Here is a 26882-nt window from a genome sequence, read left to right as displayed (position 1 = left end):
TCAAAGTACAAACTCTATAAGAATAGATGTTAGACATTAAACTGGAAAACTTCTTTATGACCAAAGATATCGTAAAGTAATAAATCAATCACAGTGACTGAACCTGAGCGAATGAATGAGAAAGTTGTATTACAGATGTTTACATGGGAAACCAAAAATGCTGAGTTTAAAACAGTAAGCTGCAAATTGAAACATTTAGGTAAATTTTAAACACCACAATCAATTCTTTATGGGATCACAGAGATTTAATAAACGTGTAAAAACATAGACCATAGCTGGATGAATCAACTAGTGCCTGACTTTGATCATGGGAAGAAGCGAACGGAGTGAAGGGAGTTCAAAAGCATCTGTATTGTTTTATTTATTTAAAAGAGAAGTATATAAAGACATATGGCAAAATTATAATGTTTGTTAAATCCATACGCTTGAAACAAGTTATAATATTAAAAATTCAGTGTGCTGTCTTGTCCCAGCTATCTCCCCAGCCAGTAACACATTTTTCCTTGTTTCCTCCAAGGATATTAATTGACTACTTGATGTCTCTATTCTAGTACTCTTTACTTTTATTGTTTTTCTCAATTTTCACGTGTAAGTCAATTCTCAGACTATGTCTGATCAATGTATTTCTTTCCCATAGTCTACTCTAGTCCTTCTTCAGCTAATGCTGGGATATCTACAAGAGACTTCAAATAGTTTTTCTGCCTTAATTCATTCCTATTACACTAAGGCTACCTGTGGCTCCAAGAATGCTTTCCCTTAGATAACATTTATACTTAATTAGTCACGTAAAGAAACTTACAGTACCTCCCTTTGCCCATGGTCTTGAATTTAAAGTCGGTGGTTTAGTCTGTACTTTTTAGGCATTGCAAACTTAAATGCTATGCATAATTTGCCTTTTATTTTCTATCAATTTCTCCCACATGGACTTCGGTCCCATTTTTTTCTGCCAAATCATAACCGTTGCTCCTTGAAGTACTGATTTAAGAGAATTTTACTCTAATCCAGACTGTTTTGTGTTTCACCTTATTCAATGAATATTTATTAGTCACCTAATAATGATTAACACTTGAGCCATTATATCCATAAGAAAGATACGATCTTTACCCTTAATAAGACACTTACTTTCTTATTTGTACAAAAGTCCTTTTTTTCCTATTACTAGGATGCTACTGTCTCTTGTGCGTATGTCTTAGGTCCCAAATCAGAGTGTTAGTTGCTTTGAGATAGTAAGAAAGTTTTCAAATCCATCCTCTAATCCCCTGTTCTGTCTTTCATGACTTTATAGAACATAAAATTAGCGAATAATTGCTGATTGACAACAAATCTACTTCACCTCCTTATGTGTGCCACATTTCATGTGTCCTGTGAAGTATGTGCAGGGAAATAAATCTGCTGAATCATGACTTGTCTTCAGTTTCACCTTCTCTGGGTGTCTATCTAGCTAGCATTTGTTAAATTTGTATGTTTGAAACAGGTTGTAGTATTAAAAAGTGAATATGCTGTCTTGACCCAGATATCTCTTTGGTCAATAACATATTGTTCCTTGATTGCTCCAATTATAATGTTGGTTGACTCCTTGGGGTCTCTGGTCTAACACTATTCAATTTACTCTCAATTTTTCTCCATCCTCACATGTAAATCATCTGACTCCAAAATGCCCACTCTAAGGCTTCACGTGGTAGACTAGGTCTCAAGTGGACTAGATGTATATAAAATTCTTGTTCTCAAGAAGATTTGTCCTTTAGGTTTGTGTCTTAGAATATCATCATCATTAAAGTCTCTTCAGTCTCTTGGAATTCGCCTCAACTTGCATCCTAGATAGTCACCAAGCTCTCCTGCTTGTGCTTGGACAAAATGCTAATATTGCCTCAGGAAAAAAATTATCTTTGTTTCCCTGTTAAATTTAATCCATTATCTTCAGAGCCCATTTCATTTCACTTCTGAGTAATCTTAAAACAAAAACAAAAACACATGCTCAGCGGGGCCTAAATGTTTTCAAAATTATTGCACAGAGTAGAGGACGCAGAGAGAGGTGCAGCTCTGGGCGGCCGCTGCAGAGCCAGCATCTGGGTTCATTGACAATCACCTTGTGGGAATCACACAGGGAAAGAAGAGAATCAGCGAGTGCAGTGAGCCTCAGACACCTCCATCTGTTCTTCAGACCACGCTGTGTTTATCAGGGTTGCAATTTGCGACATCTGGAAGTTTTTCTTATGCTTGGTATATCTTTGAGAGGAGAAAAAGAAAAAGAGAGACAACAGGAAATATCATTCCTAGCTGGCAGCTGGAATATATCTGTGATTAAATTGCTGTCTATTTAGAGTCTTCAAATTATGTCTGTATGGCAAAAGGGCAAGACCTCAAAGGTGAAATATTTACAAATAAATGGATTTGTTCATTATTGCCAGGGTATATAAATGTGCCAAGTTGCTATTACTGTTATTTTTTAAGGCTCTCACAGATACCAGTTTTTTAAACACTTGCATCTATAAACATGTTTATATATCTCATGGCTTTCAAAAATAGATTAAGGTAAGTCTGAATGAAATTCTTGTGAAAATATATTTAAAAATATCCCCATAATCTAGTAGATCTAGATAGAACTTCAGTAGTTTATGTCAATTTAAATCCTTTTCAGGAACCACTTAGTTTTATTATTTTTAGACCAATCTGCAATTGACCTTGCAGTATGTTAGTGCTGACAAAAGAAACTTTACCAAATTCGGCTCAAAGAAGTCAATTCCTTCAAAGTTTAAGTGCAGTAAACAAAAAGGGTAACCACAAAGGGCCACCAAAAATCTTTTACAACTATCAAAGAATAAGGCAAAATCAATTTTCACTGAATATCTTGTTAAAAGGCCAGCAATTTTTCATAGACGCATCATGAATTAGGATTTAGAAGTGCATGCAGAGTAAGTCTCTGCAGCTCCTCTGTGCGCCCTTTGAGATATCTCTCTCCTGTTGAATTTCACACTGGGTTTGCACGGGCAGGCAAGAAGACCATCCTTTTGCTTGGGAAAATTGCCATAGTTTTTTTAATGCTGGAACATTGAAAATGACATTGATAGCATATGAGCCCCTGTCTCAGAGAGATTAACCAAAAGAAGGTCAAGAACCAGGAAGACTCTGACGTATGCAAATATTGAAACAGAGATCTTCCCTGTTCTTCCAATAGCAAAGTGCCAGTTATTGAGATGTTTTGAAACTAAAGTGAAGCACTTTCAAATGAGATGACTTGGCATTACTGGACGGTGCTTGATGAAAGAACATTGTCAAATTTGTGTTTGAGCCTCAAATTTTATGTCTTGATGAGTGTTATTACTTATTTATTGATCACTTTAACATTTGTTCTCTTCACGTTAGTTGACTCGGACCTCTTTTTTTTTTTTTAAGATTGACACCTGTGCTAAAAACTGTTGCCAATCTTCTTTTTTCCGATTTTTCTCCCCAAATCCTCTCAGTACATATTTGCATATTCTAGTTGTGGGTCCTTCTGGTTGTGGCATGTTGGGACGCTGCCTCAACATGGCCTGATGAGCGGTGCCATGTCCGCGCCTAGGATTCGAACAGGTGAAACCCTAAGCTGCAAAGCGGATCGCGCGAACTTTAACCACTCAGCCACTGGGCTGCCCCAAGACTTGGACTTTTTTTTTTTTTTTTGAAGATTTTATTGTTTTTCTTTTTCTCCCCAAAGCCCCCCAGTACATAGTTGTATATTCTTCGTTGTGGGTCCCTCTAGTTGTGGCATGTGGGACGCTGCCTCAGCGTGGTTCCATGAGCAGTGCCATGTCTGTGCCCAGGATTTGAAACGACGAAACCCTGGGCTGCCTGCAGCAGAGCGTGTGAACTTAACCATTCAGCCACTGGGCCAGCCCCAAGACTTGGACCTTTTAAAGTCACTATTCTGTTTCTTTCCTTCCTTCTGTCCTTGTAACACACAGTATGTTTATTATTTTATTTATACTGAGAGATATCAAATAGAGTAAGAGAATATGACTGAAATCCTCTACCACAGCCTTTGACTTTACATCAAGTTTTACAAGCAGCAATGGAGAGTCTTAAGAGCTCTAAAGATGTTCACTAGAAGAAACATTGGTTGTGCCAGATTGAATGCTGACTGAAACATTCAATGGAAATGTTGACTGAAATAGTCATTGCCCAGCTTACCTTCTGAGATGCACCCTTTCAGGTTCCCAACTCTGCTTTTCCAGCCAATTCACGAGCACCACACGGGTGCTCTCCTCCTGTGACCTCCTACCTGGAATCGTATTACTGTTTCTAATACTTTCCCTTCACTTTCCTCACTCTAACAGCCTTCATTTCATTTCATTCTGTCCAGGCCCATTTACAATTATTGAGGAACTTGGAGCTCAGATCCTGGGGAAGCTGAGTAAGTATACTTCACCTAGACTCTTCCACTGAATGCAACTCTACATCCTGGACAGACAGCATGGAGCTGCAATCTGAGGGTCCTAAAAACCAGGTAGATTGGGGGTGAAAGAGATTAAAATTTCAGAATTCAAATTTCTGCAGACCCATTGGCGAGTTTATGATTTTTTTTTTTTTTTTACGTCTGGTATCACCCAATCTGTACTAAAAGCAAACCCAAATCTATAAATGCATACCTCAAGTAGACAGAAAGAGCTCCATGAGAAACATTCTTTCTGATCTGAGGACAAGAAAGAAACTACTAAGCATAGGAAAAAGCTGGAGAAATGGCCTAATGATCTATTTTGTTTTTATTTTTTCATTCTCTCCTGCTTCAGCCCCCAGGCAATGCTGTGGTGGTGGTGTGGAAGATACACAGAGATAGCCACCTGGGCCCTACTATCTGAGGCGGGGGAATCCTTTCTGATGAGAGGAACTGGGGTCCTGAGAGCGTGAAGCAAATCCTTATTGCATTTTTTCTCTGTCTATCGTACCACCACTTGGTCCTGAATGCAAACATAGTTTCTAGGATGTGTCTGGAAGAGCAAGGAGTTAGGTTTCCTGTAAAAGAACAGGAAAGGGAGACCCAGGGAGGTAGAAAGTGTCGGGGAGATCACAGAAAAGAAAGTTTGATGGCAATCCCATTAATTGTATATCAACTGCTGGGCTCACCTGCAAACTGCACATGCACAGATCTCACTTGAAACAGCCTGTTGAAGGTTTTGAGAAGACAGCTACAGGGTAAACTTCCACCCATTCCAAGATTGGCCGCTAGGTGGCACAAATGTGGGGCTCATCTGAATAGCACTGCAAATGCTTTGAAAAATTGAACTGACGTTGGAATAAGAATCCACAGAAAACAAGCTGGAACTTGTAGCCCCAACCTAACTTGGTCAATTGCCTAGTAAAAACATCAAAAATCAATCTCCTCCTTAGAATTTAAATAAGACCCAAAGTCTTGTAACATAATATTAAAAATTAATTATTAGTCCCAAATTAGTCTACAAAGAATCAAGAATATTCAAATCATAAGGAAAAATGCAATTGCAAGATGACACAGATATTGGGATTATCAAAGACCATAAATTAGCTATTATAGACATGCTCCACCCAGCTGAAAAATGACAGAACCAAGACCTGAACTCAGTTCATGCCCTTACACACTATACCACTTATCTTCATTATTCTGAGTTCAAAATAAACCATCACACAAGTGCAGACTCGGTGTGAAAAGTTGAGCATGAGCTAATGTTTCAACGATATCCACTAGAGTAAGACTGAGCAACTATGGGAAATGTATTTGTCGTCATCATATAGTCTCTGTCGTAAGTATTTTTTTGATATAGAGGTTCTATATTGTTCTCTCACTTATTGGGATTTTTCAAACTAAAAGAATATTAGTTTATAGATTTATAGGTTAATCAAACTAAAGTATGTGACCTTATTTGAAATGATAACAATTTGTTTAATAGGAGTAGTTTTACATGAGTTACCTCTTGTATTTCCTTAAGGCAGGGCCAAATCTGGCTGGTGGTCCATTTTTATGCAATCTGAAAGCTACGACTTTTTTCCTATATTTCAAGAATTGTCAGAAGAAGAAAAAGTAGGAAGATAAAGAAGGGAGGGAGAAAGAAAAAAGAAGAAGCAACCTCAGAGACTGTGTGTGACCCAGACTTTAATTTATTTGATATGTGACCCTTTACAGAAAACATTTGTCAACCCCTGGCCTAAAAAAACGGAAACGCCTTAATGGGGATCATTTGTATGTTTCTCTATTTCTTTCTAGTGTTGTTAATTCACATGACAAGGGAGCACTTAGTAAGGACCTGACCCACAGGGGACATTCAAACAATGTGTGCCTAAATTAATAGGTGGGTGAATAGTTGTCTCTCTACTCCAAGCATAGTAAAACAAGTCAGCTTCTTGGTTACCTGCTGTGGTAGAGAATATTATTTATCACCAAATGTTCACCACCTACTCACTTATACCTGCTCCCAGTCTTGGGAGAAATGCGATTCCATGTCCCAGTGATTTTTGGCTTTGACATGTGACTTGTTTTGGCCAATGGAATGTGAACAGATGTAATAGATGCCACAACTTGTCTGAAGCTGTTAGAAGTATTTCACGTTTCTATCAGTCACCTTGAACTTCTGCCTTCTACCCTTACAACAGTGTGTTGTAGTGGTGGTTGATCATTTAGCCTGGGTCCTGGAATAAGAAAACACATGGAGCAAAGCCAAGCACAGTAAGACCCAGTGGCAGCCAACCAAATCCAGCAAAGACCAGCCAAGCTGAAGCCAACCTTCACATTTGTGAATGTGAGTAAGAAGTAAATGGTCTTGCAAGCCTTTGAGATTTTAGGATTCTCTTGTGCTGAAAGAAATGTTGCTTGATATACTTCTATAAAATGAAAGATTCAGAAGGATCCAATGGATCAGTACTTAGTATATATGGATTATTGAAAATCATAATAAATTCTTAAGTACATTGGTTTTTTTAACCCTAATAAAGAGAGTATAAAACTTGTATTTATGAGATGATTTTCATATTTTCAGTTCATTTTATGTTGTGTATAAATGTGGTAGTTTATAACATGGTGCTCTTTCGTGCTTATCAAGAACTATTTTATCTCACTAATGAAGGGCACAAGTGATGGATATATGTTGCTACTAGAGTAAAAGGCACCTTATGCTCCAGAAAATTAATGTATTACTGTGACAACTTTGTTCTCTATTAAAAATGAATCATCCTTGAATCAGAGTCTCTTTGCTTTGGAGGTTAGTATCTCATCCTTAATATTAATTTAACTTTGTAGAAATATGACTAGAAATTGAATAACATAAAAAGTAATGAGAAACAAATTAATACAGAAAAGATGTATAATTTATAATGAACCACACCAAGTATCAAATGCGCTCAGCTCAATAAAGATGAATGTGAAGTCAAGACATTTGTAATCAAAGATAGTTCATTCTATAAAAATAAAAATATATAGGAAAATACTGATTAGAGGAGAAAACTAAAATCTCCAGAAATTCTTCATGTAGCTTACTTGGAGTCACAAAGTGTGAAGAAAATAAAATAAAGTCTGCAATTCAGCGGTCTAGAAATGGCTATGGTGCTGGTAGTTGACAGCTACTGGTTTTGCCTGCCCAGAACTCATTCCCACTTCTAACTTTATGGAAACTTTGTTTTGGGAAACATTCTCTGTGCTTTCAGTTCAAGTAGCCTAGGTTCTATGATCTTACTCCTCTCTTAGATGTGGGCTATGTGAGCCTGTCTGCCCCTGGCCATGAGGGTTTCTTCAGGGTCGGTATTTGATCCAAGAGAGAACCTCAGTGGAGAAGGGAAACTATCTCCAGCTATTCAAGTTGTGAGAGGATGGGAGTAAGACTCCAGCTGCTGGCATACACTCGGTCAGCGTGAGCGGAGAGCCAGCCGGATAACTCCACCAATAAAAAGGAAAGCAGAGCTAAGAGATGGAGAGGGCAAGACCAAGTTCTGATACTGTCAGATGACCCATCAAAATCCAGTTATGATTGGTTTTAGACCTTCTTTTTCTTTCTCTTACAATTCCAATCCCTGAAAGACACAGTGCTCCTAAGGCAGCTTGAAGCATTTGGAGATGAATATTTTGCCATCTGACTTTCCCTTAACATCTATATTCGAGTAAAACGCTTAAGAAAATATTTCAGAAATGGTTTAATTTTTGTGAAGTCTCTCAACTTAAGTTTCTACTTTGCAATCGTGTCCTCTACAGGGATTTCAGCAAATGGTGGGTGGGGGGCAGGGATGGAGGAACATGTATGTTAGGACTGTATTAGAAAAATCTCATTTGGATGTAGATTAATGGGATAAATTTCTTCTATTTTGTATTTTAATATTTAAAAAAAACAGGCTATATTATCAAGTTAGCAATTCCAATAAGAGGTTTTACTATTTTTACGTTTCTATTTTTGAAAAAAAATCAAACCTAGGGAAATGTTGAAGGAATTTTATAATAAGCATCTATGCAGCCTGTACCTAGCTAGATTTTCACATCAGTACTTTTTCCAAAATTGTTTTCTTTCTCTAAATACATGTACATATCTTTTCTTTTGCTGCACCTTTTGAAAGTAATTTACAGTCATTTCATAATTTCTCCAATAAATACATTGACATGAATTTCTTAAGAATAGGAACATTCTTCCATATAAACACTATATCGATGTCACATCTAAAAACAATTAACACTAGTTTAAAAATATCACCTAATATGCCTTCCATATTCATACGTACTCATTGTTTTTAAAATGCCTTTTAGCATTTCTTTGTAAAAGCCTAGGATCCGATTATGGTTGGCAAATTATGTGTGGTTTTGTCTCTTTAGTTTCTTTCAATGTTAAGCTGCCTCCCTGTCTTTTATTTTTTCCATAATATTGAATTTTTCAATGATTCTAGGACTTTGGTCTGTAAGAATGCATTCCATTTTTGCCTTTTCTTATTTTTTCCACATGAATAGACTTTTGGCAAGAGTAGTACATAGGTGTTATTGCATGTTTCTGTTTCACGTAAATAAGAACATTGTATCAGCTTGTCCTACTATTGGTGATACAAAGTTTGGCCACCAAATCTTTTAGTTGCAAAGAACCATTTTTTCCCACTAGTAATTAACAAGTAATCTCTCATGTTGTATCTTGACGACGTAGGAATATCCTGTTTTCCAAAACTCTTCACACAATAGTTTCAGCATCTATTGATAATGCTTGTCTGACTCAATTTTTATATCAGAGGTTGAAAATGGCTTATTTTTCTAATTATATCATTCTTTCCACATTTATTAGTTGCCATTCATCTATGAAGAGGCTATCTCCGCCCCTTCATCCTTCCCATCTTCTTCATACTCACCTGCATAATTAACTGTTTAACCATTTTCATTATTTACTGTTTATCCTTTCTGTGTGTGTAATACATTACATTCCATATATTATATAAACATATATAATAAGAATATATATATGTACATAGTCATGTGTCACTTAAGGACCAGGATAGGTTCTGAGAAATGTGTTAGGCGATTTCATCGTTGTGCAAGCATCATAGAATATAGTGCAGGGGAATAAAATTTCCCACCCCAAAATGTGTCTCTTTAACATGATGATCATTTTAGGCTGATTGTTTTTTAAAAACAAAAGACTTTGGAGGTTTTACTTGTTACCTCCTCCTTAACTGCCTAAAAGAATACAGATTAAAAAACCTGTATCAGGAAGTGAGCTATCACCTTAGCATGACATGAACTGGTGGTAGACAGGGATGAACTTAGAAAAGCCTGTTTGTTGGGCTCCCCTCTGTGTTCTGTTTCCATGTGGCCAAAACACTTGTTTTCCAATTGATTTCTCCTTTCCCACCATGTGTAAGTTGCCTTTCTTCTCTTGGAAATCCCCGACTCTTTCCACCCTCAACATCTTCTTTTGTCTTTAGCTGAGGATGATATTTAAGGTGAGGACTTCAGCCATTTTGGTGAGTTACTTAGTTTTCCTAGGTTTCTCCCATGTATACATGTTATTAAACTTTTGTTTGTTTTCTATTAATATGTCTCATGCCAGTTTAATTCTTAGACCAGCCAGAAAAACCTAGAAGCGTAGAGAAAAATTTCTTCCTCCTCTATGTACTTACACAAACCTAGTAGGTAATAGCCTACTACACACCTAGGCTCTATGATACTAATCTTATGGGACCACCATCGTATATGTGGCCCATTGTTGACGGAAACGTCATTATACAGAGAATGACTCTGAGAATGTGTACAAATATATGATTTCCCCTATACTCTTACACAAAGAGTATCATACTATATTCACCCAATAATATATCCTGGAAATACTTCCCATAAGTTCATAGCTAATTATCTTTTTATTATATGACTGGATAGTACTCGATTGTGTGGCTATTTCATAAATTATTTAATCTGTCTTCTATGCATGAGCATTTAGTTTATATCAAAAATTTGCTATTTCAAATATATGCTGCAATGAATAACGTGTATATTATTTGGTATTTCTATACCTGTATATCCTGGGTAGAGCCTTAGAAGTAGAATTTCTAGATCAAAGTGTAAAAGTACATAGAATTTTGTTAGATGTAGCCACCTTTTGTTCCATAGGGGTTTTGCCATCACATGTTCCCATCAGCAGCTACAAGAGAATCTCATTTCCAAAGTCTAGCCAATAGAATGTGCTTTCAGGGCTCTGATTTCCTGCCAGTCTGATAGGTAAGAAATGGCATATTGCTGTAGTTTTAGTTTGCATTCCTAGTGGATTAGAGTGCCTTTTCTTATGTTTAAGCATCATTTTTGTATATTTCTAGGAACTGCCTTTTCATATCTTTTGATCATTTTCCATGTTATTTTCCCTTTATTTTTAAGTACTCTTAAAGAGATTAGCATTTTTTCTGTGATGTAAGTTGCAAATATTTTTTGTCCAGTTTGCCTTTTAATTTTTAGAATTTTTAATGAACTTGAATTTATGAATATTTTCTTTTACATAGCTGCTGGATATTGAGACATAATTGGAAGTTGTCTTTGCCCACGTTATAAGGAAAACTAAGCATATGCTCCTCACTTAGATTGTTCATCTATGCAGAGTATTTTCAGGTGTATGTTATAAAAAATGAATCAAATTTTTTTCTTTTCCAAATAACTACCCAGTTTTTCCAACACTGTGTTTTAAAATGACTATATTTTTCTTAGTGGGCTAAGATACCATATTTAACATATACTAAATTTTAATTTGTACTTGGATCTTTTCTGGGCTTTCTATACTGTTTTGTTGGCCTGTCAGTGTGCTCATGGATCTGTGGCATGCTGTTTTGAAAGGAAGAACTTTATAATACAAAAGGACTTTATATATATATATCTATAAAGTTATATATATAATATATACACATATGACTTTATCTTTTACAGCAGTTTTAGATTCACAACAAAATTGAAAGGAAGGTATAGAGATTTCCCATGTCTTCACTGCCATCACACATGCATAGCCTCCCTCAAGAGTGGTACATTTGTTACAACTGATGAACCTATACTCACACATCATTATTGCCCAAAGTTCATACTTTACCTTAGGTTTTACTCTTGATGTTGTATATTCTATGAGTTTGGACAAATTTATAATTATATAAATCCATTCTTATAATGTCATACAGAGTATTCTTACTGTCCTAAAAATTCTCTGTTCTCTGCCTATTCATCCCTACTCCTCCACTCCCCAACCTGGAAACAGAGATCTTTTTATTGTCTCCATAGTTTTCCAAAATATTATATAGTTGGAATAACACAATATGTAGCCTTTTCTCATTGGCTTCTTTCACTCAGTAATATGTATTTAAGCTTCCTCTTTCTCTTTTCATAATTCGATAGCTTATTTCTTTTTAGCACTAAGTAATATTCCATTGTCTGTATGTACCACAGTTTATCCATTTACTTACTGAGGGATATCTTTGTTACCTCCAAGTTTTGGAAATTATGAACAAAGCTGTCGTAAATATGTGTGCAGGTTTTTGTGTGGATGAAAGTTTTCAACTCTTTTGGGTAAATACCAAGGAGTATGATGTCTAGATCATATGTTAAGATTATGCTTAGTTTTGTAAGAAACCACCAAACTGACTTTCAAATTGGTTGTACCATTTTGCATTTCCACTAACAATGAATGAGAGTTCCTATTGCTTCACAGCCTCATCAGCATTTGGTGTTGTTAGTGTTCCAGATCATGGCCATTCTAATAGGGTGTGTAGTGATATCTCGTTTTAATTTGCATTTCCTTGATGACATGTGATACAGAGTATCTTTTCATATATTTACTTGTCATCTGTATACCTTCCTTGGTAAGGTGTCTGTTAAGGTCTTTCGTCCATTTTTCAACTGGGTTGTTTGTTCTCATATTGTTGAGTTCTTTATATGTTTTGAACAATAGTCATTTATCAGATGTGTCTTTTGGAAATGTTTTCTCCCAGTCTGTGGCTTGTCTTCCCGTTCTCTTGACATTGTCTTTCACAGAGCAGAAGATTTAATTTTAATGAAATTTGGCTTATTGATTATTTCTTTCACTGATCATGTCTTTGGTGTCGTGTTTTAACATATATCATCAAGCCCAAGGACATCTAGGTTTTCTCCTATGTTATCTTCTAGGAGTTTTATAGTCATGCATTTCACAGTTAAGTCAGTTATCCATTTTGAGTTAATTTTTGTGAAGTGTATAAAGTTTGTCTATCTTCAATTTTTTGCTTGTGGATGTCCAGTTTTTATGGTATTATCTGGTAGTACTAACTGCCTCATTGCCATCCTTTTTAAATGTTTGCCTAAATATTACTTCGTGTATATTTTTTGTAGGTGAAATTTAGAATCAACATGTCTAGGATTTTTGGCATTTTTATTGGGATCATACTTAATTTATATATTATCTTGGAGAAAATCTACATCTTTGTGATGTTGAGTCATTTTACAAGGAATAACAAGGAATAGCTGTCAATAGTTCAAGTCTATTTTGGTCTTTAAGAATGATCTAGAGTTCTATTCTTATAAGGTTGAATACTTCTGCTTAAGTTATAAGTTTACTATTAACTATTTTATTATTTTTCTTGCTACTATAAATATTTCCTTCCATTCTCTCTCCTGATTGTTTTGTTTATATGAAGTTTATTGATTTTTTGTATGCTAATTCAAAGGTTTTACTCTTACATTTTAGTTATTGCAAATTCTATAAAATATTTAATTCTCCTGTTAATTGCTATCACTTTTCTATAATGAGCTCAGTTTCTCCCGGGTACTCTTTTGTTGTGTCTGCTCCATGTTGCCCACCACCTCCAAATTCCCCCAGAGCACAGTCACTAAGTGCATAATAGGAAAACTATATTCATTCTTAATACTATGCATGATAAGTAAATTTGTGTGTATTCAGTTCCATTACTTCAAAAAACTAATTATGAAGTTGGACATATTTATCTCTGAGAAAATAGTGACCTCAAAGTGTAATAAACTTACACTTAAAACATACATTGCTCTTTAAATAATCACGTGATCAAAGACCTAAAGTTAAATGAAAAGGTGTTGTTTCATTGAAAAATCATAGATTTCTAATAAAATATCTGTTCTCAAACTGCAATCTTCTTAATGTGTAGTGTTTTGTATAGTCATCGATAGGAGAGGTAGAAACTATGTGGTATGACTTGAGTGGTGTTGGAAAGATAAGCTTTGCCCAAATATCTAGCCCCCTGACCTCCACCAATTGCTAGCCTGAAAATCATATTTGATAGTCCTAATGTGTCCAGGTATTTCTATTAAGCACACGTTACATGCCTCATTAGCCAGGGTGAGTTTTTCAGATCAGTCCCTTTACAGCTTTGGCGTTGAGGAGATGAAGCACAGGGCACACAGTTTTCAGGTGGGATCATTGTGACATACGCTGGATGCCTGAAAGTAGCCCAGGGGGAGAATGGGCTGTGGTCTTAGTAAGAGGAAGAGAAAAAGTAAAAAAAACTTTGATTTTTTAGGGATTTATTTTGGCACAAATCACCAAGGCACATATTCACTTCAGTTGCTAAGGTACTATGTTATATAACTTTTTGAGTATGTATGGGTTCTGAAAAAAAGCAAGAACTGAGAAGTTTTGGACCCAGCACATTGTCTCAGCAGGACACAGAATTGAGAGAACTTCCAATATGGGTCTCTGTCATGAGGCCTGGGGTGCCTCTTGGGAAAGAAATCACTCCTAAATGGAGAGCAGCAAGCGACATAAATTATTTCCAAGAATCTGGCTTATGATTAAGGAGCAGGTGTACCAAAGGTGAGTAACCGGGTGCTGATCACTTGCCATTTTCTGTGAATGTTCTCTGACATCAGAAGTAGGCACCAGTTGCCATGTCAAAGGTTGAACGTGATGGTAATGACCACATCTCCTAATATATGAATCAAAAAATTGGTTCTCACAGCCGCTCTCCTATAGATTGAGGCTGAAGGAGGCAGACACATTGTTTCAACATTATACCAGTATTAACTAGTGCACTTCCAAGTGTAATGGGTCTCACAACCAGACATTAGGAAGATGGTGATCTATATGCTAGCATTGAGGTGGAGGTACAATTACCTAAAGCTGTCGTGCCTAGAATCCAGGCACATTCTGCAGGTTTGTTGTCAGAAGATGGTGCCATAGGAGGACTCTGAACTCACCTTCTCCCACAGACAACAAAACTACAACTACTTGTGGAACGATTTCCTCTAACAGAGATCTGGAAACTGGACAAAAAGAACCCCCACAACAAGGGACGACACTGACAGAGGTGGAAGAGGAGTAGGGGGGTCTAAGCGGGGGATCTATGCCACAATAGGGACCCCAGCTCTTAGATTCAGCACAACCAAGATGAGATTCCAGTGTCTGGCTTTGCTGGCTTTGAAAACCAATGGGGAACACACATAGAAAAACTATCATATTTCAGAGAAAGAAAAGCCTACTTTTAAAGGGCCCAAGCACAGATTCACCTGTTCTGGAAACCAACACAAAAACACCAGGAAGAAAAGTGCATAGTCCTTTGGTAAGAGACTCACTTACTAAGCTCAGAGCACATCTCAGAGGCAGGAGTAGCTTGGCCCACCCCACTAAGGACTGAGACACTGGTGGCAGTCGTTATTGTGACCTAGTTCAATCTTGCTGACACAGACATGGGCAGCTGCCATTGGATTCTTTCCTTTAGCCTGTTAGTGCAGGGGCTTGCTCTGCTCACTAGAGCAACCTGGCTAATTGATTGCAGCCAGGGCAAGCAGCCTCCCCAGGGACTTGCCCCACCCTCCAGCAAGCCTTCAGGGAACATGTGGGCCTGCAAGGGTGGGGTGTGTGCGACCTCTGCAGCAGGATGAGTGGGTCCACATCAGCAGGGCAGGTGCAGGCATGCGTTGATGGGGCATGTGGGCCCACAGATAGTGCAGTGTATCAGCCCACAGCAGACTTGTGCTGCTGGCCATCTCAAACAGCCACATGGGGGATCTTGCCCACTTTCCAATGCCTAAAACAATTGTATGCTGCTGCATCTGGGGCCAGCCCCACGGATCTGCACTCCTCAGAGAGCTGAAAACAGCTGTGCACTGCAGGGAGTCACACCAGAGGCCTGCAGCAATTGTGAGCTCCTGAGTCTAGCAACTAGCTACAGTGGCAACCTGACTCACTTAACAGCAAAACAGTAGTAGTTATGTGACATTAGACCTGGAGCTAGCCATGTCAGGGTTTGCCCCACCCAATAAGGTGACTGTAGCAGCCACACATGGCTCAGCCTTACAACCAGCAGGCCTGGGGGCCAGTTTATCCTACTTCTGTGCCCGCAGCAAGAGCAACGCTGCCACAATAGAAGGGTACACATAGCCCACACAGGGGAAACTCCTGGAGCATTTGGCATGGGTGATGAAAGGGGAGAACCTTGCTGGGTGCCATAAGGCATCTCTTACATAAGGCCACATTTCCAAGATCAGGAGATGGAGCTGATCTGCCTAATACATAGATACAGGCATAGAAAAGTAGGCAAAATGAGGAGACAAAGGAATATGTTCCAAGCAAGGGAACAGGACAAAACCTCAGAAAAAGAACTAAATGAAACAGAAATAAACAATCTACCTGATAAAGAGTATAAGCTAATAGTCATAAGAATGCTCACCGATCTTGGGAGAAGAATAGAGGAACACACTGAGAACTTCAAAAAAGTATTGGAAAATGTAAAAAAGAACCAATCAGAACTGAACAATACAGTAACGGAAATGAAAGATTCACTAGAGAGAATCAACAACAGAGTAGATGACACAGAAGAATGGACCAACAAGCTGGATGAAAGAGCAGAGGAAATCACCCAAGCTGAACAGAAAAAAGAAAAAAGAATTAAAAAGAATGAGGACAGTCTAAGGGACTTTTGGGACAACATCAAGCATACTAACATCTGTATTATAAGTGTTTCAGAAGGAGAAGAGAGAGACAAAGGGCAGAGAACCTAACTGAAGAAATAATACCTGAAAACTTCCCTAACCCGAGGAAGGAAACAGACATGTAGGTCAGGAAGCATAGAGAGCACCAAACAAGACGAGCCCAAAGAGACCCACACCAAAACTAATTATAACTAAAATATCAAGAATTAAAGATAAAGAGAGAATCCTAAAGGCTACAAGAGAAAAGCAACAAATTACATACAAAAGAAACTCCATAAGGCTATCAGCTGGCTTCTCAGCAGCAACCTTACAGTCCAGAAGGGAATGTCATGGTATATTCAAAGTGCTGAAAGGAAAAAAACCTACAACCAAGAATACTCTACTCAGCAAGGTTATCATTCAGAATTTAAGGAGATATAGAGAGTTTTCCAGACAAGCAAAACCATAGGAGTTTATGACCATGAAACTGGCCTTACAAGAAATGTTAAAGGGATTTATTTAAACAGAAAAGAAAAGATCACAAGGATTAAGAAAATTATCAACTGGGGCCAGCCTGGTGGCATAGTGGTTAAGTTTACATGCTCTACTTCAATGACCTGGGTTTTGTGGGTTTGGATCTCAGGCGCAGACCTACACATGGCTTGTCAAGGCATGCTGTGATGGCATCCCACATAAAAAATAGAGGAAGATTGGTACAGATGTTAGCTGAGGGCCAGTCTTCCTCAAGCCAAAAAAAAAAAAAGAAAAGAAAAGAAAAGAAAAGAAAAGAAAAAAAGAACGTTATCAAGAAAAAATATCACTGATAAAGGTAAATATATAGTAAAGGTAGTAGATCAACTACCTATAAAGCTAGTATGAAGGTCAAAAGACAAAAGACATATCTATTTCCATGATAAAAGGTTAAGGGATACACACACAAAAAAGATAAAATATGGTATAACCTCACCTGAGAACTCCTAGAACTATCAGGAGAATTCTGAAAGTATTGGTATTCTGGAGTGGGTACACAAGGTGCAGAGGAATACTATTTTATAATTTTTAATTTGAGTCAACTTTTCTTACAAGAAAAAAGATAAATATAGGAATATCCTCCAATTAACATTAATTTATTAAAAATTATTACGTAAATAAAAAATGTAAGTACTCTTAGTAATAAATTCTTTCCAACATGTTACACTTATCACAAAACCTGGGCAGTTGGGACAGTGTTATTAAGCACAATTGTTCTTGAGAACCGATTCTGCATCATTCATATATGGCTATCTATGCTTCATAAAGTGCCTGCCATGTAAAAGGCTTAACAAACGATTTAAGTATATTTATTAGGACTCTTTTGGATGCAAGTCTTTGAAAAATTAACTCAAACTGACTTAAGAAAAATGGGAAACTCGTTGGCTTCCATAACTGAAAAGTCTAGGAGTAGCACTGGCTTCAGACAAAAGTCAATCTGGCTACTGAAATGAAGTCATTAGCGCTCTGCCTCTCTCTCTCCGAATGTCTTAATTGTTCTTTTCTCCATGTAGTGGCACAACAGCCAGAGGGCTCTGATTCTCCCACATACTCATTACTTAATAATTCTAAGCCTGAGACATGGAGAACTGGCAGGTCTTGGTCATGTGCCCACTACAGGGAAGAGAGTAAGCTGGTGGCCAGGACTAAACAGAATTTCCATGGAATATGGGAGGGTAGGTTCCATAATGTATGTTAGGTAGACCAAAGATATTGTTCTGACATTGAAATAAAGAATAACATTCATTTGTGTTTTATCCTGAGTTCATAAAGTTCATTTTCCTGGATTCATAAAGTAAGTGAAGAGTTTTTAAAAATCAATTGTCTTCATTAACGATAGTTCTGCATAAAGAACCCAAAAACCTAAAGAAGGAAATATTAAAAGGCACTGAGCTATGCATTAGGGAAATATCAAAAGTATAAACTATTAAATACATTGTAGGTTTTGTATTTTAAATAACCAGAATTATGACATAAGGAGACTTTAATTCCTATAAAGAATTTATAATCTGTGATTTAAATTTCAAGAAGGCCGTAAGATTTTTAATATTAGAGATTTAGTCAAGAGTGACTCAAGTCATTTCTCAAACAATAAAAGAGTAGTGTTGAGAGAATGAGATCACTTTATTTTACTTCTTTTGTTAATAAATTTGAATTTCCTCATTCTTCATAAACTGTATTAAAAATGGAAGAAAAAAGATATGTAGTCTTACACTAAATTCAATACAGTAGTGTAATTGCAGTTCAATCTTGCTTTTAATAGTGACATATGGCCTTCTCCAACAGTATGAACTTTAGGTATTTTACTACCATTCAAGTTTCAAATATAATTGACTGTCAACAGTTTGGTCTCAGTGGAAGGCATACAATCTGCAAGATTATATTCATTAGATCTCTCTTTGCAACATTTATAGTATGACTTTTTTCATAAAACTATTAACCTAAATTTGTTGTTTATTTTATTCTTCTTTCTCCAAGGCAAGTTGTATTTCAAATGGTGTGTATGGATAGATCAATACATGACCAGTCACTAGTATACTTCAAGCAGTTGTCAGAGTAAATAGGATCAAACAAAAATCCATCAGCTTCATTAGTATTTATTACTAAATCTATTTTATAATATAATGATAAAACCAAATGTTCTTTTACACTATCTATACTTTTTTTAATCTTTAGGAGTTCATACATGAAAATAGCTTATCTAAACTTCTTTATCCACAATTGATTGATTGGTTACTTACTTATACCACAATTATATTAAGAATTTTAATGGGGGGAAATAGTATATATTATGACAATCATTGTAGTTACTATCATGATGGCCTATAGATTTCTAGAATTCCTAAATGACCTCAATCTTGAGCTAACTTCATCCTTAACCACTGACAAACTGTCACATGCTCGTTTTTGCATTCAGGAACTAGGATACCCTTGCTTTTAGGCTTAGACAATTTTAACTTTCCTGGAAATTCACTGCATGCATGAACTTCTATGCCCTCAAAGACACAACCTGGCTGCTTTGCACTGCATGAGTAGCTCACTATCTCTCTCACAATCAGCACACATCAACTCATTGGGAAAGATGAGAAAACTTTCAGTTCCATCTCACCTGACATGCCATCTCTCCCCTCCTCTACCCCTAACCCTATGTCCCTGATGTTTATTCTTTACTTTCCAATTTCTAACCCCACCTAGGTCATAGAATAGCCATGACTTGTTTATCCTGTTCTCAAGTTTTGTCTACACATTCTTACTTTTCCAATTACTAAAGGTAAAGGAACTTAATTCCTTTTACCTGTAGTAAACATATTGTTGCTTGCTTTCTTTAACACTTTGTTCAGCAGACAATAATTTTCTTGCCCTCTTTTCACTGTCTTCCATGGCTCCATTTTCATTCCTCCGAGTCCTTCATCCATTCTACAGACATTACAAGTTTTGGGTTATGGTGAACAGATGAGTCAAATGGCAGAAAAACACCCAGTGTCACCACATGTGTAAAAACTTATGGAGTGAATGGGATTTTAACCATATAGCCATGTAGGATCCAAAAATGTGCATCCTCCTCAGCACTTTCCTCAGCTGGGACAACCATATTTTCAAATCTGAGCCTTTTGTAAGGAATGTTAAGATTCTGAGATTGATGGGAATATTTGAATATTATAATAAATTATATTTGAGACTAAGTAACCTGAATCATATGTGATCATATTAGAAATCTCAACAATATTTTACTCTTCTATTATGATAATAGTTATTGTATAACAAGAAACACCTAAGTTTGCCACAAAATGCCTGTTACAGCAAAAGCTTGTATCTTCCTAATATCTTTTTGCCCTGCAGGATGATTCGGAAGTTCCAGAATTGTTTGGACCAGGCCAGGCTCACATATCAGTTTGAGAAACACAAACATACTAAGAGTTTGGGTTGTAGTATATGCCTATTAAGAAATATAACTAGTGATTTAATTTCTGTTTAGAAGAAAACTGGCTTATTCCAAGTTAATTAAAAAATATAGAGAGATGATGACAGTCCTTAAACAATTCACGAAAACAAGAAAGAGCCTTTCTGTCCTCATGCATCAAGAAAGCTTACACATTTTCCTTTCTAAATCATGTTCAAGGAAAGACACACTCCCAATTTGATTGGTCAGAATGAATACAGAATGAAATACTGATGGGACTGTGATTTTAAGTGAGTAGGATTACTGTGCTCACGGGTGGTACCCAAGTGTTTCTCTCTATTGCTCATTGTTCATCTATGCAGTGATCAGACCTAGATAAGACCAGGCATGAGCAAGGACCATGAACCATGGCCCTCTTATTACTGTCTATCTTACCCTCTTGCAAGGAGAAATTTCTACTCATATTAGTTTTCTATATTTCTCTTTTCCCCCCCAAGTAAGCCAGAGCCTGATAGGCCCAAGATTTAAATTTGAGTAAAAGAGTAAATAGAAAGCTTTACTTGACCCTTACCCACAAGCCACCTTCACCCCCAACCTTGATGTTAGGGTTGAAGTCTGCACTGATGTTCCCAACACTTGAGTAGCTTTTTAATGTTGTGCTTTGATTCCTATTCAGCAGCTCTTCTTTGTAAATAGCTTCATTAGATCCTTGCGTTGGGAGTGGGGAGGGGACAGGAGGTAGGGTGGTGCTGAAAGTGATTGGCAGAGTAAAATTCAGCCATTACTTAGTCTTGGGCCATATGGCCATCTTTTACCATCAAAAATATCCCCTTGAATCGCTTACATATACCAACCAGTGATGGGGAATGTCAATTTAAAGTATAAGTCAAGCACTCTATGAGGAGAAGAGACACTATAATACAAAGGAAACAACAGAATCTGCTTTAAGATGCTTCAGGACCATGGAGAGAAAAATGAGATATGAAATAATTATGAAAAATGTGGCAGCTAAGCCATTTTGAAACAACAATTTACTAGAAGATAATACCACAAGTTACTTTGTTGTTAAATGTATTTTAACCAATGGAAACATATTGTCAAATGCTACTAAAATATGATTAATTTTAATGATAATAGCCAATAGTGTATAATAGTATATAATAGTTAGTTGAGTATTAATTGTAGCTTTTTAAAATTAGAAATAGGTGAAACACATGTCCCCTGAGTCCTTGTAGTTTTAGTCTAATCTCCTACCACTTATTTATCTAAATTTGAACCTTGAGAACTGAAGTATCTTTTTGTCATCAAATCATGCTTGATTCATATGCAGAATACTGCTCTTGTTAATGCAAGTATATGGATTGATGTATTACAGAAGGGTCGTTAATATGAGTTAAAACTCTGATACATGGCCATTGTGAAGATATCTTCACATCATATGTCTCTCTACCCATAGAATGTCCATGTTCTATACAAAATAAGAATTTTTTAGGTATATTGCAAATTTGTTAATTTTACGGGCAAATAAAATATCGCTTGTACCCAAAACCAGGTGCTGACATCAGAGAACACTTGGAGAGTTGATATTTGATAAACAGATTCTTGAAGAGAAAGAAAATTGAAGAAAAACTAACTTGAAACACTGTCAGCAATATGGAAGATAAGACCTAATCTCAAACTTCAAGCATTTTAGGTTTGAATGTTACGCATATGACAAAAGTAAAACAAAAGAAACACAACAGAACAGAACATTCAAGTGACAGTTACTGATTTTAGCTTATCTTGATCATATTGTGCCTCATAATTTGCAGCAGTTTAGTATGCTGTGTGTAGGTGTGCTGGTATGACATATAGTCACCAGGTTGCATGGTATATATTTTATGTTTAAATCCAAAAATAATCTTGTCAGTAAGCAAATAAAAGAAACTGGATAATATCCAGCCTGACAGTGTCTCACATGTATAGAAATAATAAAGGTTAACGTAGAAACTGCTAATGTTGCTTGAGCACTTACTATACTCTAAAAAATTCATATCAGTTCTCTCATTTTATCCTCATCTCAGCTCCACTGTTTAGGCACTTTCATTTCACATGAAAACCTGAGGCTTTTGTCTATGTGATGTCACATGGCCCCTTCCAGGTCATGCATATATGAGCGCTAGAGACAGAATTCTAACCTAGGTGTCTGGCTTTGTGATTATCTACCATAGATGCCATCCCCCACCGCCACTTCTGTTACACTGTCGTTAAATGTTTTCCTTGTAATCAGAATCCAACACAGGTCTCAACTTTTATTGCCTCAATTTTTGCTGAATTTCTCTTGGTTGACATCCAAAGGGAAGAACCGAGTCTTAAAGGTGAGAGAAAGTCTTTCAATAGGCAAAGCTTTTTTTTCTTCAGTATCTTGACACTGTAACTAACCCTGTGAAATTTAAAATGACTTTTCTTATCTCCAGAGAGCCCTGAGTCCCAACAGTAGTAATTCCTTTAATTCTGGCTTCCTTAACATATGAAATATATCTACATGTCTCTGAATCTATTTATATTTCCTCCTACTAAACATATTAAAGTACCCTGACTGGATCTCTGATCAAGTTTATTCTTAATTTAACACTCTTTTCATTGACTAAAAAACAGTTGAGGATTTTAATGTCACCTGCTCAATTATTTCAGGATTTCTCTCAAAATCCACAACAAAAGAATGAATATTGATTGCCCTTCACTTCATCTCTTTTTAGATTACAGCTTTATCTTTTTACATATGTGAAGCTTTATCAGATGAAGCCTTTACCAGTATTTATATCAATATCTGTTTGCAACCAATTTGAGTTTCCAATCCACTCAACTCCTTTTCAGAATACACGGCCTTAGTTATAACTATTTCAATAGAGTTATCAAGTTCTGTGATTTTCTCAATGCATCTGTCACCTAATTTCAATTTAGTTTGTCTTTTGGCTTCTGAATTATTCTTTTTAAAAGGTGCTTTTGGAAGCAAAGAAAGCGATAGACTTTAGAACTATTTACAATCATTAAATTACGCACTCACGTATAAGATTTTCTCTACAGAACATTACATGTCTGGATGAAACATAAAGGAAAGTGAACTTATTATGACTTTGAATATTTAAATTTCTTTGCTTGGAATCTAAGTCCATGATGACCTGTCATTGCAAACTTAGAAGATATTCAATGTCTGTTAGTTTGTTCTTTCTGAAAGGAAAAGGTGTCACTTATATTAAATCTCAAAGTGAATGTGATTCCAAGAAAATCTTGGAGGAGTAAATTCTGGTTATTTCCTAAAGATTTATAGAGTCATTTCCATGCTATGAGATGTCTACAGTGTCCTTAGCTATCTTCTCCCTTCAATTGCAAAAATAGGGGTTAATTTGCTTTTATAAAGTACTTAGATGCACGGATTGTAAAGAAAAACTATACTGTAAAAGAAACTGTCTTTGTAAGAAATTGTAATTTAAAGTTACAGACAGAATATACTATGAAATATTGGGGGATTTATCGTAAAAAAGGTAAAGATACCACTGCACACTTACTAGAATGGTTAAAACTCAAAAAAACAAAAAAAACCTCTCAATACCACTATGCTGACAAGAATATTGTGCAGTTGAAACTGTTATACATTGCCAGCAGAAGTGCAAAATGGTACAGCCACTTGGAAAAGAGTTTTCAAGTTTTTTCTATATGTAAATATTCACTTACTTCATGATCCAGCAACCCACCCCTGAATATTTAGAGTAATAAAAACTTACGTTCACGTAAAAACCTATACATAAATGTTTATAGCAACTTTTGATTCATAATCACCAAAAACTAGAAGCAACCCAAACGTTCTCCAACAGAAGAATGGAAGAGAGAAGATAAGGAAAAGTCATCATTCTCTGTCATCAGGGGTAGGAAGACACGTGGGCCCATAGTGCTCTTCCTGAGAATCAGCTTCCTTTGGTCCCTTAGACACCTATGACCATCAGCAGTGTTTTTGTTTGGTCCTGATCTCAGCAGCAGTAGTAACATCTGGATTCTCTAAAAGCTAGCAGTACACCTGAGTCTTAGCTATTCCAATAGTTTTTTAAGTACATAATTTACTAAATTAAACCCCACTCAGTTTGAAATACCTAAAATGCTTACTCTTTTTACTGACTCAATGCTGCTCTGACACAAGAGTATATTATCTTCCTTCTACAAATGCAGATTCTGAGGCATTGGGCGTTTTGAAGTAGAGGCAAAGACGTGGTAGGTTTGTAAAGTCAGTACTCATAATCATTCTGTATCTCCAGAGTTTTCGATGTTTTCCACAGAAGTCTTATTTCCTAAAAAGTAGAAGAGTTTCTGGGTTCTCAATCATTGCCCTTTGAGCACCACAAGGCACCCATGGGCATTGAGTGTGTTGTGCATATAAGAAAGAGCAATACCTTTTACCTCTAGACAAAGGGTACCAGACAGAATTATGGAAATAAGTGATAGAAATGAGCCATTTTAAAGACCAATGTACAGGGTAGCTCATGGAATACTGAATGGTTTCATAAATTATTGCCCACAACAAAAACATCAATAAGGATAATTTAGACAAGATGACAACTGTCAGGAATTATAACTACCTTTGATGATATTAAAGAGGGAGGGCTTGGGAATAAATAGTGCTTCAGGTGATTTTCTGGAAGTTAAGAAATAAAGAGATAACAAGTTAAGCAACCAAGAACCTACATGGAGTTGGGAGCCATAATGGGAAAATATGATAGAAAAGAGGTCAACTGAGGCACTGATGAAAGGGACAATAGGGCCATTTGCAAAACTCAACACATACAACAGAGTGCTAGGAAACCAGGGTGTACAGATCAAACCAGGTCTCATACACCACTTTAATAATGAAATAAATCCAAACATAGTGACAGACTATATGAATGGGTATTGTAAATTGAGTTCAAAGGAAATTTGAGTTTCTCTATGCATTTTACATATTTAAGGTGTTTTATTTTAGTTTTCTGCTAAACTAACCCTTCAATATAATATTGTGACAAAAGTGCTTATCCCATATTCAGGTCTTCCCTTCAATATACAACCTGAGGCAATTCCTTTCAAAAAAAGACTATGTTTGAAATAGTACAAAGATTTCTGGAGAAACATATATATTTTCCACAATGATTTTGTGGAATCATATTATATCCTTCTAGGTAAGACTTGAATTAAAAACATAAATTATTAAAACTTTAGATTTACATTTTAGCAGCGTTCATCATTAGCAGTTTTTGTATCTATGCAGTTTTGTTCATATCTCTACTTGATGGAGGTGACTCAATCCTATGCTATAGAAAGGAAAGTAAAGTGCTAAAGACTTTAGACGGCTAGTCGATTCTGCAAGGACACTACGATGAACAGGAAAATTCTAAATTTTCCATTTTTATATTACGTATTTCTCATAAAAATCTAAAATTAAATTTATTTTTTCATTTATTCATTGGTTTCACATATTACCAAGAGATATTTTAAAAATTTTTCATACTCAATATTTATTAAAGACCTTCTGTTTTTATTAAGCACTTTAATATGAAAATTTGAAGAGATAAATGGAAATTCACCAACAGCAATTTGAAATATCTCTATTATCTTGGGTAGCAAATGCTTTATTTTGTTTTTACTTTAAATCAGATGCTAGAAATTCACTCTAATATCTGTTTTTTGAAATATGCTTATAGACTGTTTTACGTTTTTTGAACCATATGGCTTTGTCTGTAAATCTAGTTATTTGGTGTAAAAAATAAGCAGCATAAACAGAATAATTTTGATGTACTCACGTTTAGGATTGTAAGAATACATATTCTATGTGTTTATAGGTTTACACAAATCTCCTGGCTGGCAATAACTATATTGATAGATAAAAATACCTACAACTGAAAAAATGACATTCTTTTAAAATTAAATATTTAATTTTAGAGAATACAATACACAGAATACAATATGAATGGTACCTACATCTCTGAGCTGAATAGTAGAATTGGAAATGAATTAAAGAGAGTGAGAAACCAAAAAGTAAAACAAATCCATATATTTAGAAACTAAAAATCATATTTATATGAAATTCAGGAGTCAAAAAAAGTGAAGTAGAAATTAGGACACACTCAAAACTGAACAGAATGAAAATATGATACATTAAAACTTTCAGGATGAATCTAAGTAGTAGTTTGGAGGAAATTTTATGAACTTAATGCAACAATTTAAAATAAAAACTTTTGAAAGATTGAAAATAATTGACATGGTTGTTCAATATATAGATGTAAGAATGATAAATAGAAAAAAAACATATAAAAGTAGAAATAAATGATGAGGCAAAAATTAATAAAATTTAAAAAAATAGCAAGGTTCTTTGAAAAAATTGATTAAATAAACTTTTGGCAAATTGAGCAAAAACAGAAATTAAAAAAACCGAGAGAAAAAGCACAGATAACAATAAGACTTGCATTTCACATGCATTAAGTCATTTAATCTGCACAAATTTAGCAGAGTAGAGAGTATTACTATTCTCAATTTACAATTGCCCAAGGTAGTACTACCAGCCAAGGTCGCACAATAAGCCGGAAATTGACTGTGGGGAGTGCA

General features: G+C 36.0%; 1 long non-coding RNA gene across 8 annotated transcripts in view; it reads left to right on the top strand.

Annotated features, from left to right (window-relative positions):
• LOC139073351 (uncharacterized) overlaps positions 1-26882 on the top strand; it is a 117514-nt gene that overhangs the window by 71364 nt on the left and 19268 nt on the right. For 2 of the 8 annotated variants that reach the window (XR_011521982.1, XR_011521987.1), the window contains 2 exons: positions 4340-4390; positions 4767-6956. This is a non-coding gene — a long non-coding RNA (uncharacterized lncRNA). Of the gene's footprint in view, positions 1-4339; positions 4484-4766; positions 6957-26882 lie in introns of those variants that run through there. The other 6 variants (XR_011521981.1, XR_011521980.1, XR_011521983.1 and 3 more) reach the window with 5 other exon arrangements.

Source organism: Equus przewalskii, chromosome 9, assembly GCF_037783145.1.
Source record: "Equus przewalskii isolate Varuska chromosome 9, EquPr2, whole genome shotgun sequence".
Classification (NCBI taxonomy): domain Eukaryota; kingdom Metazoa; phylum Chordata; class Mammalia; order Perissodactyla; family Equidae; genus Equus; species Equus przewalskii.
Note: the sequence above shows the minus strand (reverse complement) of the source record. Positions and strands in the feature narration are given on the sequence as shown.